The following is a 15,929-nucleotide window of genomic DNA, read 5'->3' as shown; positions in this document are numbered from 1 at the left end:
ACAGTGGAGCTTTACACAGTCGGTAGGTTTTTTCTCATTCAAAAAGTGCCCTTTTTCCGTGACATTGGAATATCTCAATTGCATCCTCCTCACGTCATCTCTAATTCTCTAAACCCATTGGTGAGAAAACCTGAGTGCCCTCCCCTCTGACCTTCTCCACCAATGTGAACAATAAAAAGGTACTGCTGAGATTTGAACTCAGGATCTCCTGTTTACTAGACAGGCACTTTAACCAACTAAGCCACAGCACCCATAAAAGTCATATATGTTGCAGATGTGAACACCCACACCTATTTGAATCAAACCAGTCTCATTAATTTAACCCACATCTCTGTATAGCAAAATCACATCACAAAAGAGATGTCTTTTACTAATATCGGAAACGATACAGACACCTTCAATTGTCTAGCAACAGGGTTTCTTAAGCTACGTTTTGGGACGCAAAGTGGGCCTGAGCATGTGAGAGGCAGTGTTGCCAAATCCTCAGGAAGGAAAGTAGCTATTGCTGGTCCTAAAAGTAGCTAGAAGTCGCTAAATTACGTCATCACATCATTTTCATAATTGGCCAAGTGGATGTAATTGTGATTGACGCTGTAGGAGAGAGGAATAACGTCTCGGGAGAGACAAAAAGTGAGTAAAAAACACCCGAAGTATGTTTAGAACTACAATTGAACTTTCTTCTGTCGATTCTTGTCTTTATTCTGAATACTCACTAAATATAGCGACAAAGTCGCTAAGTTGGCAACACTGGTGAGAGGTGGGTAGCGAGATATCAGTAATCAATGGTAATCACATACTATTTCTTCGTAACTATGATCATTCGAGAACAGTACATTTTTCATTTGGGTCTCGAGATGAATAAACTCAAGAACCTCTGACATGAATTCTTAAACTATGATTTGGGACCCAAAGCGGTTATTAACATGTCATAGGTGGGTCGCGAGATATGAGTGAACATTCAGAATCATATACTATTTCTTCATAATGTTGGTCGTTCGAGGACACTGCATTTCTCATTTGGCTCTGGAGCTTAAAAATTGTAAAAACGTTTGAAACAGCAGATGAATCATTTCGTGTAAGTAATTAACCTACAATATGGTGGGGAACTTTGTCAAACGGCAGAGTTGCTGAGTTTCTTAGCTTGCGTAGTAAGTCTTAACTCATTCAAAAAACAACCCTTCTAAAATTACATTGCAGTGCCGTGACCCGGATTCGAACCGGGGTTGCTGCGACCACAACGCAGAGTACTAACCACTATACGATCACGGCCGGCTACAAGAGCTGGCTTTGTAAAGCCTACATAGGCTGTGAAAGTGATGTGCACAAGCTGACTAAACTCTTTTCATTTTGGTCTCGATAATGAATAAACTGAAGAAACAGTGGAGCTTTACACAGTCGGTAGGTTTTTTCTCATTCAAAAAGTGCCCTTTTTCCGTGACATTGGAATATCTCAATTGCATCCTCCTCACGTCATCTCTAATTCTCTAAACCCATTGGTGAGAAAACCTGAGTGCCCTCCCCTCTGACCTTCTCCACCAATGTGAACAATAAAAAGGTACTGCTGAGATTTGAACTCAGGATCTCCTGTTTACTAGACAGGCACTTTAACCACCTAAGCCACAGCACCCATAAAAGTCATATATGTTGCAGATGTGAACACCCACACCTATTTGAATCAAACCAGTCTCATTAATTTAACCCACATCTCTGTATAGCAAAATCACATCACAAAAGAGATGTCTTTTACTAATATCGGAAACGATACAGACACCTTCAATTGTCTAGCAACAGGGTTTCTTAAGCTACGTTTTGGGACGCAAAGTGGGCCTGAGCATGTGAGAGGCAGTGTTGCCAAATCCTCAGGAAGGAAAGTAGCTATTGCTGGTCCTAAAAGTAGCTAGAAGTCGCTAAATTACGTCATCACATCATTTTCATAATTGGCCAAGTGGATGTAATTGTGATTGACGCTGTAGGAGAGAGGAATAACGTCTCGGGAGAGACAAAAAGTGAGTAAAAAACACCCGAAGTATGTTTAGAACTACAATTGAACTTTCTTCTGTCGATTCTTGTCTTTTTTCTGAATACTCACTAAATATAGCGACGAAGTCGCTAAGTTGGCAACACTGGTGAGAGGTGGGTAGCGAGATATCAGTAATCAATGGTAATCACATACTATTTCTTCGTAACTATGATCATTCGAGAACAGTACATTTTTCATTTGGGTCTCGAGATGAATAAACTCAAGAACCTCTGACATGAATTCTTAAACTATGATTTGGGACCCAAAGCGGTTATTAACATGTCATAGGTGGGTCGCGAGATATGAGTGAACATTCAGAATCATATACTATTTCTTCATAATGTTGGTCGTTCGAGGACACTGCATTTCTCATTTGGCTCTGGAGCTTAAAAATTGTAAAAACGTTTGAAACAGCAGATGAATCATTTCGTGTAAGTAATTAACCTACAATATGGTGGGGAACTTTGTCAAACGGCAGAGTTGCTGAGTTTCTTAGCTTGCATAGTAAGTCTTAACTCATTCAAAAAACAACCCTTCTAAAATTACATTGCAGTGCCGTGACCCGGATTCGAACCCGGGTTGCTGCGATCACAACGCAGAGTACTAACCACTATACGAACACGGCCGGCTACAAGAGCTGGCTTTGTAAAGCCTACATAGGCTGTGAAAGTGATGTGCACAAGGTGACTAAACTCTTTTCATTTTGGTCTCGATAATGAATAAACTGAAGAAACAGTGGAGCTTTACACAGTCGGTAGGTTTTTTCTCATTCAAAAAGTGCCCTTTTTCCGTGACATTGGAATATCTCAATTGCATCCTCCTCACGTCATCTCTAATTCTCTAAACCCATTGGTGAGAAAACCTGAGTGCCCTCCCCTCTGACCTTCTCCACCAATGTGAACAATAAAAAGGTACTGCTGAGATTTGAACTCAGGATCTCCTGTTTACTAGACAGGCACTTTAACCAACTAAGCCACAGCACCCATAAAAGTCATATATGTTGCAGATGTGAACACCCACACCTATTTGAATCAAACCAGTCTCATTAATTTAACCCACATCTCTGTATAGCAAAATCACATCACAAAAGAGATGTCTTTTACTAATATCGGAAACGATACAGACACCTTCAATTGTCTAGCAACAGGGTTTCTTAAGCTACGTTTTGGGACGCAAAGTGGGCCTGAGCATGTGAGAGGCAGTGTTGCCAAATCCTCAGGAAGGAAAGTAGCTATTGCTGGTCCTAAAAGTAGCTAGAAGTCGCTAAATTACGTCATCACATCATTTTCATAATTGGCCAAGTGGATGTAATTGTGATTGACGCTGTAGGAGAGAGGAATAACATCTCGGGAGAGACAAAAAGTGAGTAAAAAACACCCTAAGTATGTTTAGAACTACAATTGAACTTTCTTCTGTCGATTCTTGTCTTTTTTCTGAATACTCACTAAATATAGCGACAAAGTCGCTAAGTTGGCAACACTGGTGAGAGGTGGGTAGCGAGATATCAGTAATCAATGGTAATCACATACTATTTCTTCGTAACTATGATCATTCGAGAACAGTACATTTTTCATTTGGGTCTCGAGATGAATAAACTCAAGAACCTCTGACATGAATTCTTAAACTATGATTTGGGACCCAAAGCGGTTATTAACATGTCATAGGTGGGTCGCGAGATATGAGTGAACATTCAGAATCATATACTATTTCTTCATAATGTTGGTCGTTCGAGGACACTGCATTTCTCATTTGGCTCTGGAGCTTAAAAATTGTAAAAACGTTTGAAACAGCAGATGAATCATTTCGTGTAAGTAATTAACCTACAATATGGTGGGGAACTTTGTCAAACGGCAGAGTTGCTGAGTTTCTTAGCTTGCGTAGTAAGTCTTAACTCATTCAAAAAACAACCCTTCTAAAATTACATTGCAGTGCCGTGACCCGGATTCGAACCGGGGTTGCTGCGACCACAACGCAGAGTACTAACCACTATACGATCACGGCCGGCTACAAGAGCTGGCTTTGTAAAGCCTACATAGGCTGTGAAAGTGATGTGCACAAGCTGACTAAACTCTTTTCATTTTGGTCTCGATAATGAATAAACTGAAGAAACAGTGGAGCTTTACACAGTCGGTAGGTTTTTTCTCATTCAAAAAGTGCCCTTTTTCCGTGACATTGGAATATCTCAATTGCATCCTCCTCACGTCATCTCTAATTCTCTAAACCCATTGGTGAGAAAACCTGAGTGCCCTCCCCTCTGACCTTCTCCACCAATGTGAACAATAAAAAGGTACTGCTGAGATTTGAACTCAGGATCTCCTGTTTACTAGACAGGCACTTTAACCAACTAAGCCACAGCACCCATAAAAGTCATATATGTTGCAGATGTGAACACCCACACCTATTTGAATCAAACCAGTCTCATTAATTTAACCCACATCTCTGTATAGCAAAATCACATCACAAAAGAGATGTCTTTTACTAATATCGGAAACGATACAGACACCTTCAATTGTCTAGCAACAGGGTTTCTTAAGCTACGTTTTGGGACGCAAAGTGGGCCTGAGCATGTGAGAGGCAGTGTTGCCAAATCCTCAGGAAGGAAAGTAGCTATTGCTGGTCCTAAAAGTAGCTAGAAGTCGCTAAATTACGTCATCACATCATTTTCATAATTGGCCAAGTGGATGTAATTGTGATTGACGCTGTAGGAGAGAGGAATAACATCTCGGGAGAGACAAAAAGTGAGTAAAAAACACCCTAAGTATGTTTAGAACTACAATTGAACTTTCTTCTGTCGATTCTTGTCTTTTTTCTGAATACTCACTAAATATAGCGACAAAGTCGCTAAGTTGGCAACACTGGTGAGAGGTGGGTAGCGAGATATCAGTAATCAATGGTAATCACATACTATTTCTTCGTAACTATGATCATTCGAGAACAGTACATTTTTCATTTGGGTCTCGAGATGAATAAACTCAAGAACCTCTGACATGAATTCTTAAACTATGATTTGGGACCCAAAGCGGTTATTAACATGTCATAGGTGGGTCGCGAGATATGAGTGAACATTCAGAATCATATACTATTTCTTCATAATGTTGGTCGTTCGAGGACACTGCATTTCTCATTTGGCTCTGGAGCTTAAAAATTGTAAAAACGTTTGAAACAGCAGATGAATCATTTCGTGTAAGTAATTAACCTACAATATGGTGGGGAACTTTGTCAAACGGCAGAGTTGCTGAGTTTCTTAGCTTGCATAGTAAGTCTTAACTCATTCAAAAAACAACCCTTCTAAAATTACATTGCAGTGCCGTGACCCGGATTCGAACCGGGGTTGCTGCGACCACAACGCAGAGTACTAACCACTATACGATCACGGCCGGCTACAAGAGCTGGCTTTGTAAAGCCTACATAGGCTGTGAAAGTGATGTGCACAAGCTGACTAAACTCTTTTCATTTTGGTCTCGATAATGAATAAACTGAAGAAACAGTGGAGCTTTACACAGTCGGTAGGTTTTTTCTCATTCAAAAAGTGCCCTTTTTCCGTGACATTGGAATATCTCAATTGCATCCTCCTCACGTCATCTCTAATTCTCTAAACCCATTGGTGAGAAAACCTGAGTGCCCTCCCCTCTGACCTTCTCCACCAATGTGAACAATAAAAAGGTACTGCTGAGATTTGAACTCAGGATCTCCTGTTTACTAGACAGGCACTTTAACCACCTAAGCCACAGCACCCATAAAAGTCATATATGTTGCAGATGTGAACACCCACACCTATTTGAATCAAACCAGTCTCATTAATTTAACCCACATCTCTGTATAGCAAAATCACATCACAAAAGAGATGTCTTTTACTAATATCGGAAACGATACAGACACCTTCAATTGTCTAGCAACAGGGTTTCTTAAGCTACGTTTTGGGACGCAAAGTGGGCCTGAGCATGTGAGAGGCAGTGTTGCCAAATCCTCAGGAAGGAAAGTAGCTATTGCTGGTCCTAAAAGTAGCTAGAAGTCGCTAAATTACGTCATCACATCATTTTCATAATTGGCCAAGTGGATGTAATTGTGATTGACGCTGTAGGAGAGAGGAATAACGTCTCGGGAGAGACAAAAAGTGAGTAAAAAACACCCGAAGTATGTTTAGAACTACAATTGAACTTTCTTCTGTCGATTCTTGTCTTTATTCTGAATACTCACTAAATATAGCGACAAAGTCGCTAAGTTGGCAACACTGGTGAGAGGTGGGTAGCGAGATATCAGTAATCAATGGTAATCACATACTATTTCTTCGTAACTATGATCATTCGAGAACAGTACATTTTTCATTTGGGTCTCGAGATGAATAAACTCAAGAACCTCTGACATGAATTCTTAAACTATGATTTGGGACCCAAAGCGGTTATTAACATGTCATAGGTGGGTCGCGAGATATGAGTGAACATTCAGAATCATATACTATTTCTTCATAATGTTGGTCGTTCGAGGACACTGCATTTCTCATTTGGCTCTGGAGCTTAAAAATTGTAAAAACGTTTGAAACAGCAGATGAATCATTTCGTGTAAGTAATTAACCTACAATATGGTGGGGAACTTTGTCAAACGGCAGAGTTGCTGAGTTTCTTAGCTTGCGTAGTAAGTCTTAACTCATTCAAAAAACAACCCTTCTAAAATTACATTGCAGTGCCGTGACCCGGATTCGAACCGGGGTTGCTGCGACCACAACGCAGAGTACTAACCACTATACGATCACGGCCGGCTACAAGAGCTGGCTTTGTAAAGCCTACATAGGCTGTGAAAGTGATGTGCACAAGCTGACTAAACTCTTTTCATTTTGGTCTCGATAATGAATAAACTGAAGAAACAGTGGAGCTTTACACAGTCGGTAGGTTTTTTCTCATTCAAAAAGTGCCCTTTTTCCGTGACATTGGAATATCTCAATTGCATCCTCCTCACGTCATCTCTAATTCTCTAAACCCATTGGTGAGAAAACCTGAGTGCCCTCCCCTCTGACCTTCTCCACCAATGTGAACAATAAAAAGGTACTGCTGAGATTTGAACTCAGGATCTCCTGTTTACTAGACAGGCACTTTAACCACCTAAGCCACAGCACCCATAAAAGTCATATATGTTGCAGATGTGAACACCCACACCTATTTGAATCAAACCAGTCTCATTAATTTAACCCACATCTCTGTATAGCAAAATCACATCACAAAAGAGATGTCTTTTACTAATATCGGAAACGATACAGACACCTTCAATTGTCTAGCAACAGGGTTTCTTAAGCTACGTTTTGGGACGCAAAGTGGGCCTGAGCATGTGAGAGGCAGTGTTGCCAAATCCTCAGGAAGGAAAGTAGCTATTGCTGGTCCTAAAAGTAGCTAGAAGTCGCTAAATTACGTCATCACATCATTTTCATAATTGGCCAAGTGGATGTAATTGTGATTGACGCTGTAGGAGAGAGGAATAACGTCTCGGGAGAGACAAAAAGTGAGTAAAAAACACCCGAAGTATGTTTAGAACTACAATTGAACTTTCTTCTGTCGATTCTTGTCTTTTTTCTGAATACTCACTAAATATAGCGACGAAGTCGCTAAGTTGGCAACACTGGTGAGAGGTGGGTAGCGAGATATCAGTAATCAATGGTAATCACATACTATTTCTTCGTAACTATGATCATTCGAGAACAGTACATTTTTCATTTGGGTCTCGAGATGAATAAACTCAAGAACCTCTGACATGAATTCTTAAACTATGATTTGGGACCCAAAGCGGTTATTAACATGTCATAGGTGGGTCGCGAGATATGAGTGAACATTCAGAATCATATACTATTTCTTCATAATGTTGGTCGTTCGAGGACACTGCATTTCTCATTTGGCTCTGGAGCTTAAAAATTGTAAAAACGTTTGAAACAGCAGATGAATCATTTCGTGTAAGTAATTAACCTACAATATGGTGGGGAACTTTGTCAAACGGCAGAGTTGCTGAGTTTCTTAGCTTGCATAGTAAGTCTTAACTCATTCAAAAAACAACCCTTCTAAAATTACATTGCAGTGCCGTGACCCGGATTCGAACCCGGGTTGCTGCGATCACAACGCAGAGTACTAACCACTATACGATCACGGCCGGCTACAAGAGCTGGCTTTGTAAAGCCTACATAGGCTGTGAAAGTGATGTGCACAAGCTGACTAAACTCTTTTCATTTTGGTCTCGATAATGAATAAACTGAAGAAACAGTGGAGCTTTACACAGTCGGTAGGTTTTTTCTCATTCAAAAAGTGCCCTTTTTCCGTGACATTGGAATATCTCAATTGCATCCTCCTCACGTCATCTCTAATTCTCTAAACCCATTGGTGAGAAAACCTGAGTGCCCTCCCCTCTGACCTTCTCCACCAATGTGAACAATAAAAAGGTACTGCTGAGATTTGAACTCAGGATCTCCTGTTTACTAGACAGGCACTTTAACCAACTAAGCCACAGCACCCATAAAAGTCATATATGTTGCAGATGTGAACACCCACACCTATTTGAATCAAACCAGTCTCATTAATTTAACCCACATCTCTGTATAGCAAAATCACATCACAAAAGAGATGTCTTTTACTAATATCGGAAACGATACAGACACCTTCAATTGTCTAGCAACAGGGTTTCTTAAGCTACGTTTTGGGACGCAAAGTGAGCCTGAGCATGTGAGAGGCAGTGTTGCCAAATCCTCAGGAAGGAAAGTAGCTATTGCTGGTCCTAAAAGTAGCTAGAAGTCGCTAAATTACGTCATCACATCATTTTCATAATTGGCCAAGTGGATGTAATTGTGATTGACGCTGTAGGAGAGAGGAATAACGTCTCGGGAGAGACAAAAAGTGAGTAAAAAACACCCGAAGTATGTTTAGAACTACAATTGAACTTTCTTCTGTCGATTCTTGTCTTTTTTCTGAATACTCACTAAATATAGCGACAAAGTCGCTAAGTTGGCAACACTGGTGAGAGGTGGGTAGCGAGATATCAGTAATCAATGGTAATCACATACTATTTCTTCGTAACTATGATAATTCGAGAACAGTACATTTTTCATTTGGGTCTCGAGATGAATAAACTCAAGAACCTCTGACATGAATTCTTAAACTATGATTTGGGACCCAAAGCGGTTATTAACATGTCATAGGTGGGTCGCGAGATATGAGTGAACATTCAGAATCATATACTATTTCTTCATAATGTTGGTCGTTCGAGGACACTGCATTTCTCATTTGGCTCTGGAGCTTAAAAATTGTAAAAACGTTTGAAACAGCAGATGAATCATTTCGTGTAAGTAATTAACCTACAATATGGTGGGGAACTTTGTCAAACGGCAGAGTTGCTGAGTTTCTTAGCTTGCATAGTAAGTCTTAACTCATTCAAAAAACAACCCTTCTAAAATTACATTGCAGTGCCGTGACCCGGATTCGAACCGGGGTTGCTGCGACCACAACGCAGAGTACTAACCACTATACGATCACGGCCAGCTACAAGAGCTGGCTTTGTAAAGCCTACATAGGCTGTGAAAGTGATGTGCACAAGCTGACTAAACTCTTTTCATTTTGGTCTCGATAATGAATAAACTGAAGAAACAGTGGAGCTTTACACAGTTGGTAGGTTTTTTCTCATTCAAAAAGTGCCCTTTTTCCGTGACATTGGAATATCTCAATTGCATCCTCCTCACGTCATCTCTAATTCTCTAAACCCATTGGTGAGAAAACCTGAGTGCCCTCCCCTCTGACCTTCTCCACCAATGTGAACAATAAAAAGGTACTGCTGAGATTTGAACTCAGGATCTCCTGTTTACTAGACAGGCACTTTAACCAACTAAGCCACAGCACCCATAAAAGTCGTATATGTTGCAGATGTGAACACCCACACCTATTTGAATCAAACCAGTCTCATTAATTTAACCCACATCTCTGTATAGCAAAATCACATCACAAAAGAGATGTCTTTTACTAATATCGGAAACGATACAGACACCTTCAATTGTCTAGCAACAGGGTTTCTTAAGCTACGTTTTGGGACGCAAAGTGGGCCTGAGCATGTGAGAGGCAGTGTTGCCAAATCCTCAGGAAGGAAAGTAGCTATTGCTGGTCCTAAAAGTAGCTAGAAGTCGCTAAATTACGTCATCACATCATTTTCATAATTGGCCAAGTGGATGTAATTGTGATTGACGCTGTAGGAGAGAGGAATAACGTCTCGGGAGAGACAAAAAGTGAGTAAAAAACACCCTAAGTATGTTTAGAACTACAATTGAACTTTCTTCTGTCGATTCTTGTCTTTTTTCTGAATACTCACTAAATATAGCGACAAAGTCGCTAAGTTGGCAACACTGGTGAGAGGTGGGTAGCGAGATATCAGTAATCAATGGTAATCACATACTATTTCCTCGTAACTATGATCATTCGAGAACAGTACATTTTTCATTTGGGTCTCGAGATGAATAAACTCAAGAACCTCTGACATGAATTCTTAAACTATGATTTGGGACACAAAGCGGTTATTAACATGTCATAGGTGGGTCGCGAGATATGAGTGAACATTCAGAATCATATACTATTTCTTCATAATGTTGGTCGTTCGAGGACACTGCATTTCTCATTTGGCTCTGGAGCTTAAAAATGGTAAAAACGTCTGAAACAGCAGATGAATCATTTCGTGTAAGTAATTAACCTACAATATGGTGGGGAACTTTGTCAAACGGCAGAGTTGCTGAGTTTCTTAGCTTGCATAGTAAGTCTTAACTCATTCAAAAAACAACCCTTCTAAAATTACATTGCAGTGCCGTGACCCGGATTCGAACCGGGGTTGCTGCGACCACAACGCAGAGTACTAACCACTATACGATCACGGCCGGCTACAAGAGCTGGCTTTGTAAAGCCTACATAGGCTGTGAAAGTGATGTGCACAAGCTGGCTAAACTCATTTCATTTTGGTCTCGATAATGAATAAACTGAAGAAACAGTGGAGCTTTACGCAGTCGGTAGGTTTTTTCTCATTCAAAAAGTGCCCTTTTTCCGTGACATTGGAATATCTCAATTGCATCCTCCTCACGTCATCTCTAATTCTCTAAACCCATTGGTGAGAAAACCTGAGTGCCCTCCCCTCTGACCTTCTCCACCAATGTGAACAATAAAAAGGTACTGCTGAGATTTGAACTCAGGATCTCCTGTTTACTAGACAGGCACTTTAACCAACTAAGCCACAGCACCCATAAAAGTGATATATGTTGCAGATGTGAACACCCACACCTATTTGAATCAAACCAGTCTCATTAATTTAACCCACATCTCTGTATAGCAAAATCACATCACAAAAGAGATGTCTTTTAGTAATATTGGAAACGATACAGACACCTTCAATTGTCTAGCAACAGGGTTTCTTAAGCTACGTTTTGGGACGCAAAGTGGGCCTGAGCATGTGAGAGGCAGTGTTGCCAAATCCTCAGGAAGGAAAGTAGCTATTGCTGGTCCTAAAAGTAGCTAGAAGTCGCTAAATGACGTCATCACATCATTTTCATAATTGGCCAAGTGGATGTAATTGTGATTGACGCTGTAGGAGAGAGGAATAACGTCTCGGGAGAGACAAAAATTGAGTAAAAAACACCCTAAGTATGTTTAGAACTACAATTGAACTTTCTTCTGTCGATTCTTGTCTTTTTTCTGAATACTCACTAAATATAGCGACAAAGTCGCTAAGTTGGCAACACTGGTGAGAGGTGGGTAGCGAGATATCAGTAATCAATGGTAATCACATACTATTTCTTCGTAACTATGATCATTCGAGAACAGTACATTTTTCATTTGGGTCTCGAGATGAATAAACTCAAGAACCTCTGACATTAATTCTTAAACTATGATTTGGGACCCAAAGCGGTTATTAACATGTCATAGGTGGGTCGCGAGATATGAGTGAACATTCAGAATCATATACTATTTCTTCATAATGTTGGTCGTTCGAGGACACTGCATTTCTCATTTGGCTCTGGAGCTTAAAAATGGTAAAAACGTCTGAAACAGCAGATGAATCATTTCGTGTAAGTAATTAACCTACGATATGGTGGGGAAGTTTGTCAAACGGCAGAGTTGCTGAGTTTCTTAGAGACTTCTTAGTAAGTCTTAACTCATTCAAAAAACAACCCTTCTAAAATTACATTACAGTGCCGTGACCCGGATTCGAACCGGGGTTGCTGCGACCACAACGCAGAGTACTAGCCACTATACGATCACGGCCGGCTACAAGAGCTGGCTTTGTAAAGCCTACATAGGCTGTGAAAGTGATGTGCACAAGCTGGCTAAACTCTTTTCATTTTGGTCTCGATAATGAATAAACTGAAGAAACAGTGGAGCTTTACGCAGTCGGTAGGTTTTTTCTCATTCAAAAAGTGCCCTTTTTCCGTGACATTGGAATATCTCAATTGCATCCTCCTCACGTCATCTCTAATTCTCTAAACCCATTGGTGAGAAAACCTGAGTGCCCTCCCCTCTGACCTTCTCCACCAATGTGAACAATAAAAAGGTACTGCTGAGATTTGAACTCAGGATCTCCTGTTTACTAGACAGGCACTTTAACCAACTAAGCCACAGCACCCATAAAAGTCATATATGTTGCAGATGTGAACACCCACACCTATTTGAATCAATCCAGTCTCATTAATTTCACCCACATCTCTGTCTAGCAAAATCACATCACAAAAGAGATGTATTTTAGTAATATTGGAAACGATACAGACACCTTCAATTGTCTAGCAACAGGGTTTCTTAAGCTACGTTTTGGGACGCAAAGTGGGCCTGAGCATGTGAGAGGCAGTGTTGCCAAATCCTCAGGAAGGAAAGTAGCTATTGCTGGTCCTAAAAGTAGCTAGAAGTCGCTAAATGACGTCATCACATAATTTTCATAATTGGCCAAGTGGATGTAATTGTGATTGACGCTGTAGGAGATAGGAATAACGTCTCGGGAGAGACAAAAAGTGAGTAAAAAACACCCGAAGTATGTTTAGAACTACAATTGAACTTTCTTCTGTCGATTCTTGTCTTTTTTCTGTATACTCACTAAATATAGCGACAAAGTCGCTAAGTTGGCAACACTGGTGAGAGGTGGGTAGCGAGATATCAGTAATCAATGGTAATCACATACTATTTCTTCGTACCTATGATCATTCGAGAACAGTACATTTTTCATTTGGGTCTCGAGATGAATAAACTCAAGAACCTCTGACATGAATTCTTAAACTATGATTTGGGACCCAAAGCGGTTATTAACATGTCATAGGTGGGTCGCGAGATATGAGTGAACATTCAGAATCATATACTATTTCTTCATAATGTTGGTCGTTCGAGGACACTGCATTTCTCATTTGGCTCTGGAGCTTAAACATTTTTTAAACTTTTGAAACAGCAGATGAATCATTTCGTGTAAGTAATTAACCTACAATATGGTGGGGAACTTTGTCAAACGGCAGAGTTGCTGAGTTTCTTAGCTTGCATAGAAAGTCTTAACTCATTCAAAAAACAACCCTTCTAAAATTACATTGTAGTGCCGTGACCCGGATTCGAACCGGGGTTGCTGCGACCACAACGCAGAGTACTAACCACTATACGATCACGGCCAGCTACAAGAGCTGGCTTTGTAAAGCCTACATAGGCTGTGAAAGTGATGTGCACAAGCTGACTAAACTCTTTTCATTTTGGTCTCGATAATGAATAAACTGAAGAAACAGTGGAGCTTTACACAGTCGGTAGGTTTTTTCTCATTCAAAAAGTGCCCTTTTTCCGTGACATTGGAATATCTCAATTGCATCCTCCTCACGTCATCTCTAATTCTCTAAACCCATTGGTGAGAAAACCTGAGTGCCCTCCCCTCTGACCTTCTCCACCAATGTGAACAATAAAAAGGTACTGCTGAGATTTGAACTCAGGATCTCCTGTTTACTAGACAGGCACTTTAACCAACTAAGCCACAGCACCCATAAAAGTCATATATGTTGCAGATGTGAACACCCACACCTATTTGAATCAAACCAGTCTCATTAATTTAACCCACATCTCTGTATAGCAAAATCACATCACAAAAGAGATGTCTTTTACTAATATCGGAAACGATACAGACACCTTCAATTGTCTAGCAACAGGGTTTCTTAAGCTACGTTTTGGGACGCAAAGTGGGCCTGAGCATGTGAGAGGCAGTGTTGCCAAATCCTCAGGAAGGAAAGTAGCTATTGCTGGTCCTAAAAGTAGCTAGAAGTCGCTAAATGACGTCATCACATCATTTTCATAATTGGCCAAGTGGATGTAATTGTGATTGACGCTGTAGGAGAGAGGAATAACGTCTCGGGAGAGACAAAAATTGAGTAAAAAACACCCTAAGTATGTTTAGAACTACAATTGAACTTTCTTCTGTCGATTCTTGTCTTTTTTCTGAATACTCACTAAATATAGCGACAAAGTCGCTAAGTTGGCAACACTGGTGAGAGGTGGGTAGCGAGATATCAGTAATCAATGGTAATCACATACTATTTCTTCGTAACTATGATCATTCGAGAACAGTACATTTTTCATTTGGGTCTCGAGATGAATAAACTCAAGAACCTCTGACATGAATTCTTAAACTATGATTTGGGACCCAAAGCGGTTATTAACATGTCATAGGTGGGTCGCGAGATATGAGTGAACATTCAGAATCATATACTATTTCTTCATAATGTTGGTCGTTCGAGGACACTGCATTTCTCATTTGGCTCTGGAGCTTAAAAATTTTAAAAACTTTTGAAACAGCAGATGAATCATTTCGTGTAAGTAATTAACCTACAATATGGTGGGGAACTTTGTCAAACGGCAGAGTTGCTGAGTTTCTTAGCTTGCATAGTAAGTCTTAACTCATTCAAAAAACAACCCTTCTAAAATTACATTGCAGTGCCGTGACCCGGATTCGAACCGGGGTTGCTGCGACCACAACGCAGAGTACTAACCACTATACGATCACGGCCAGCTACAAGAGCTGGCTTTGTAAAGCCTACATAGGCTGTGAAAGTGATGTGCACAAGCTGACTAAACTCTTTTCATTTTGGTCTCGATAATGAATAAACTGAAGAAACAGTGGAGCTTTACACAGTCGGTAGGTTTTTTCTCATTCAAAAAGTGCCCTTTTTCCGTGACATTGGAATATCTCAATTGCATCCTCCTCACGTCATCTCTAATTCTCTAAACCCATTGGTGAGAAAACCTGAGTGCCCTCCCCTCTGACCTTCTCCACCAATGTGAACAATAAAAAGGTACTGCTGAGATTTGAACTCAGGATCTCCTGTTTACTAGACAGGCACTTTAACCAACTAAGCCACAGCACCCATAAAAGTCATATATGTTGCAGATGTGAACACCCACACCTATTTGAATCAAACCAGTCTCATTAATTTAACCCACATCTCTGTATAGCAAAATCACATCACAAAAGAGATGTCTTTTACTAATATCGGAAACGATACAGACACCTTCAATTGTCTAGCAACAGGGTTTCTTAAGCTACGTTTTGGGACGCAAAGTGGGCCTGAGCATGTGAGAGGCAGTGTTGCCAAATCCTCAGGAAGGAAAGTAGCTATTGCTGGTCCTAAAAGTAGCTAGAAGTCGCTAAATGACGTCATCACATCATTTTCATAATTGGCCAAGTGGATGTAATTGTGATTGACGCTGTAGGAGAGAGGAATAACGTCTCGGGAGAGACAAAAAGTGAGTAAAAAACACCCTAAGTATGTTTAGAACTACAATTGAACTTTCTTCTGTCGATTCTTGTCTTTTTTCTGAATACTCACTAAATATAGCGACAAAGTCGCTAAGTTGGCAACACTGGTGAGAGGTGGGTAGCGAGATATCAGTAATCAATGGTAATC

General features: G+C 40.4%; 18 non-coding genes across 18 annotated transcripts; all 18 read right to left on the bottom strand.

Moving 5' to 3' along the window:
* Positions 1 to 177: 177 nt before the first annotated feature.
* On the bottom strand, positions 178 to 251 carry trnat-agu. The gene has a single exon. It is a non-coding gene; the product is annotated as a tRNA-Thr (tRNA).
* Positions 252 to 1,197: 946 nt separating this feature from the next.
* On the bottom strand, positions 1,198 to 1,269 carry trnah-gug. The gene has a single exon. It is a non-coding gene; the product is annotated as a tRNA-His (tRNA).
* A 1,660-nt stretch (positions 1,270 to 2,929) lies between these two features.
* Positions 2,930 to 3,003, bottom strand: trnat-agu. The gene has a single exon. It is a non-coding gene; the product is annotated as a tRNA-Thr (tRNA).
* Positions 3,004 to 3,949: 946 nt separating this feature from the next.
* trnah-gug lies at positions 3,950 to 4,021 on the bottom strand. Its single transcript has one exon. It is a non-coding gene; the product is annotated as a tRNA-His (tRNA).
* Positions 4,022 to 4,305: 284 nt separating this feature from the next.
* trnat-agu lies at positions 4,306 to 4,379 on the bottom strand. The gene has a single exon. It is a non-coding gene; the product is annotated as a tRNA-Thr (tRNA).
* Positions 4,380 to 5,325: 946 nt separating this feature from the next.
* On the bottom strand, positions 5,326 to 5,397 carry trnah-gug. The gene has a single exon. It is a non-coding gene; the product is annotated as a tRNA-His (tRNA).
* Positions 5,398 to 6,701: 1,304 nt separating this feature from the next.
* On the bottom strand, positions 6,702 to 6,773 carry trnah-gug. The gene has a single exon. It is a non-coding gene; the product is annotated as a tRNA-His (tRNA).
* Positions 6,774 to 8,433: 1,660 nt separating this feature from the next.
* On the bottom strand, positions 8,434 to 8,507 carry trnat-agu. The gene has a single exon. It is a non-coding gene; the product is annotated as a tRNA-Thr (tRNA).
* A 946-nt stretch (positions 8,508 to 9,453) lies between these two features.
* On the bottom strand, positions 9,454 to 9,525 carry trnah-gug. The gene has a single exon. It is a non-coding gene; the product is annotated as a tRNA-His (tRNA).
* Positions 9,526 to 9,809: 284 nt separating this feature from the next.
* Positions 9,810 to 9,883, bottom strand: trnat-agu. Its single transcript has one exon. It is a non-coding gene; the product is annotated as a tRNA-Thr (tRNA).
* A 946-nt stretch (positions 9,884 to 10,829) lies between these two features.
* On the bottom strand, positions 10,830 to 10,901 carry trnah-gug. The gene has a single exon. It is a non-coding gene; the product is annotated as a tRNA-His (tRNA).
* A 284-nt stretch (positions 10,902 to 11,185) lies between these two features.
* On the bottom strand, positions 11,186 to 11,259 carry trnat-agu. The gene has a single exon. It is a non-coding gene; the product is annotated as a tRNA-Thr (tRNA).
* Positions 11,260 to 12,207: 948 nt separating this feature from the next.
* trnah-gug lies at positions 12,208 to 12,279 on the bottom strand. The gene has a single exon. It is a non-coding gene; the product is annotated as a tRNA-His (tRNA).
* A 284-nt stretch (positions 12,280 to 12,563) lies between these two features.
* Positions 12,564 to 12,637, bottom strand: trnat-agu. Its single transcript has one exon. It is a non-coding gene; the product is annotated as a tRNA-Thr (tRNA).
* Positions 12,638 to 13,583: 946 nt separating this feature from the next.
* trnah-gug lies at positions 13,584 to 13,655 on the bottom strand. Its single transcript has one exon. It is a non-coding gene; the product is annotated as a tRNA-His (tRNA).
* A 284-nt stretch (positions 13,656 to 13,939) lies between these two features.
* trnat-agu lies at positions 13,940 to 14,013 on the bottom strand. The gene has a single exon. It is a non-coding gene; the product is annotated as a tRNA-Thr (tRNA).
* A 946-nt stretch (positions 14,014 to 14,959) lies between these two features.
* trnah-gug lies at positions 14,960 to 15,031 on the bottom strand. The gene has a single exon. It is a non-coding gene; the product is annotated as a tRNA-His (tRNA).
* Positions 15,032 to 15,315: 284 nt separating this feature from the next.
* Positions 15,316 to 15,389, bottom strand: trnat-agu. The gene has a single exon. It is a non-coding gene; the product is annotated as a tRNA-Thr (tRNA).
* Positions 15,390 to 15,929: the final 540 nt, after the last annotated feature.

Source organism: Oncorhynchus mykiss, chromosome 16, assembly GCF_013265735.2.
Source record: "Oncorhynchus mykiss isolate Arlee chromosome 16, USDA_OmykA_1.1, whole genome shotgun sequence".
NCBI classification, from domain to species: domain Eukaryota; kingdom Metazoa; phylum Chordata; class Actinopteri; order Salmoniformes; family Salmonidae; genus Oncorhynchus; species Oncorhynchus mykiss.
This window is presented reverse-complemented; position numbering and strand designations above follow the sequence as displayed.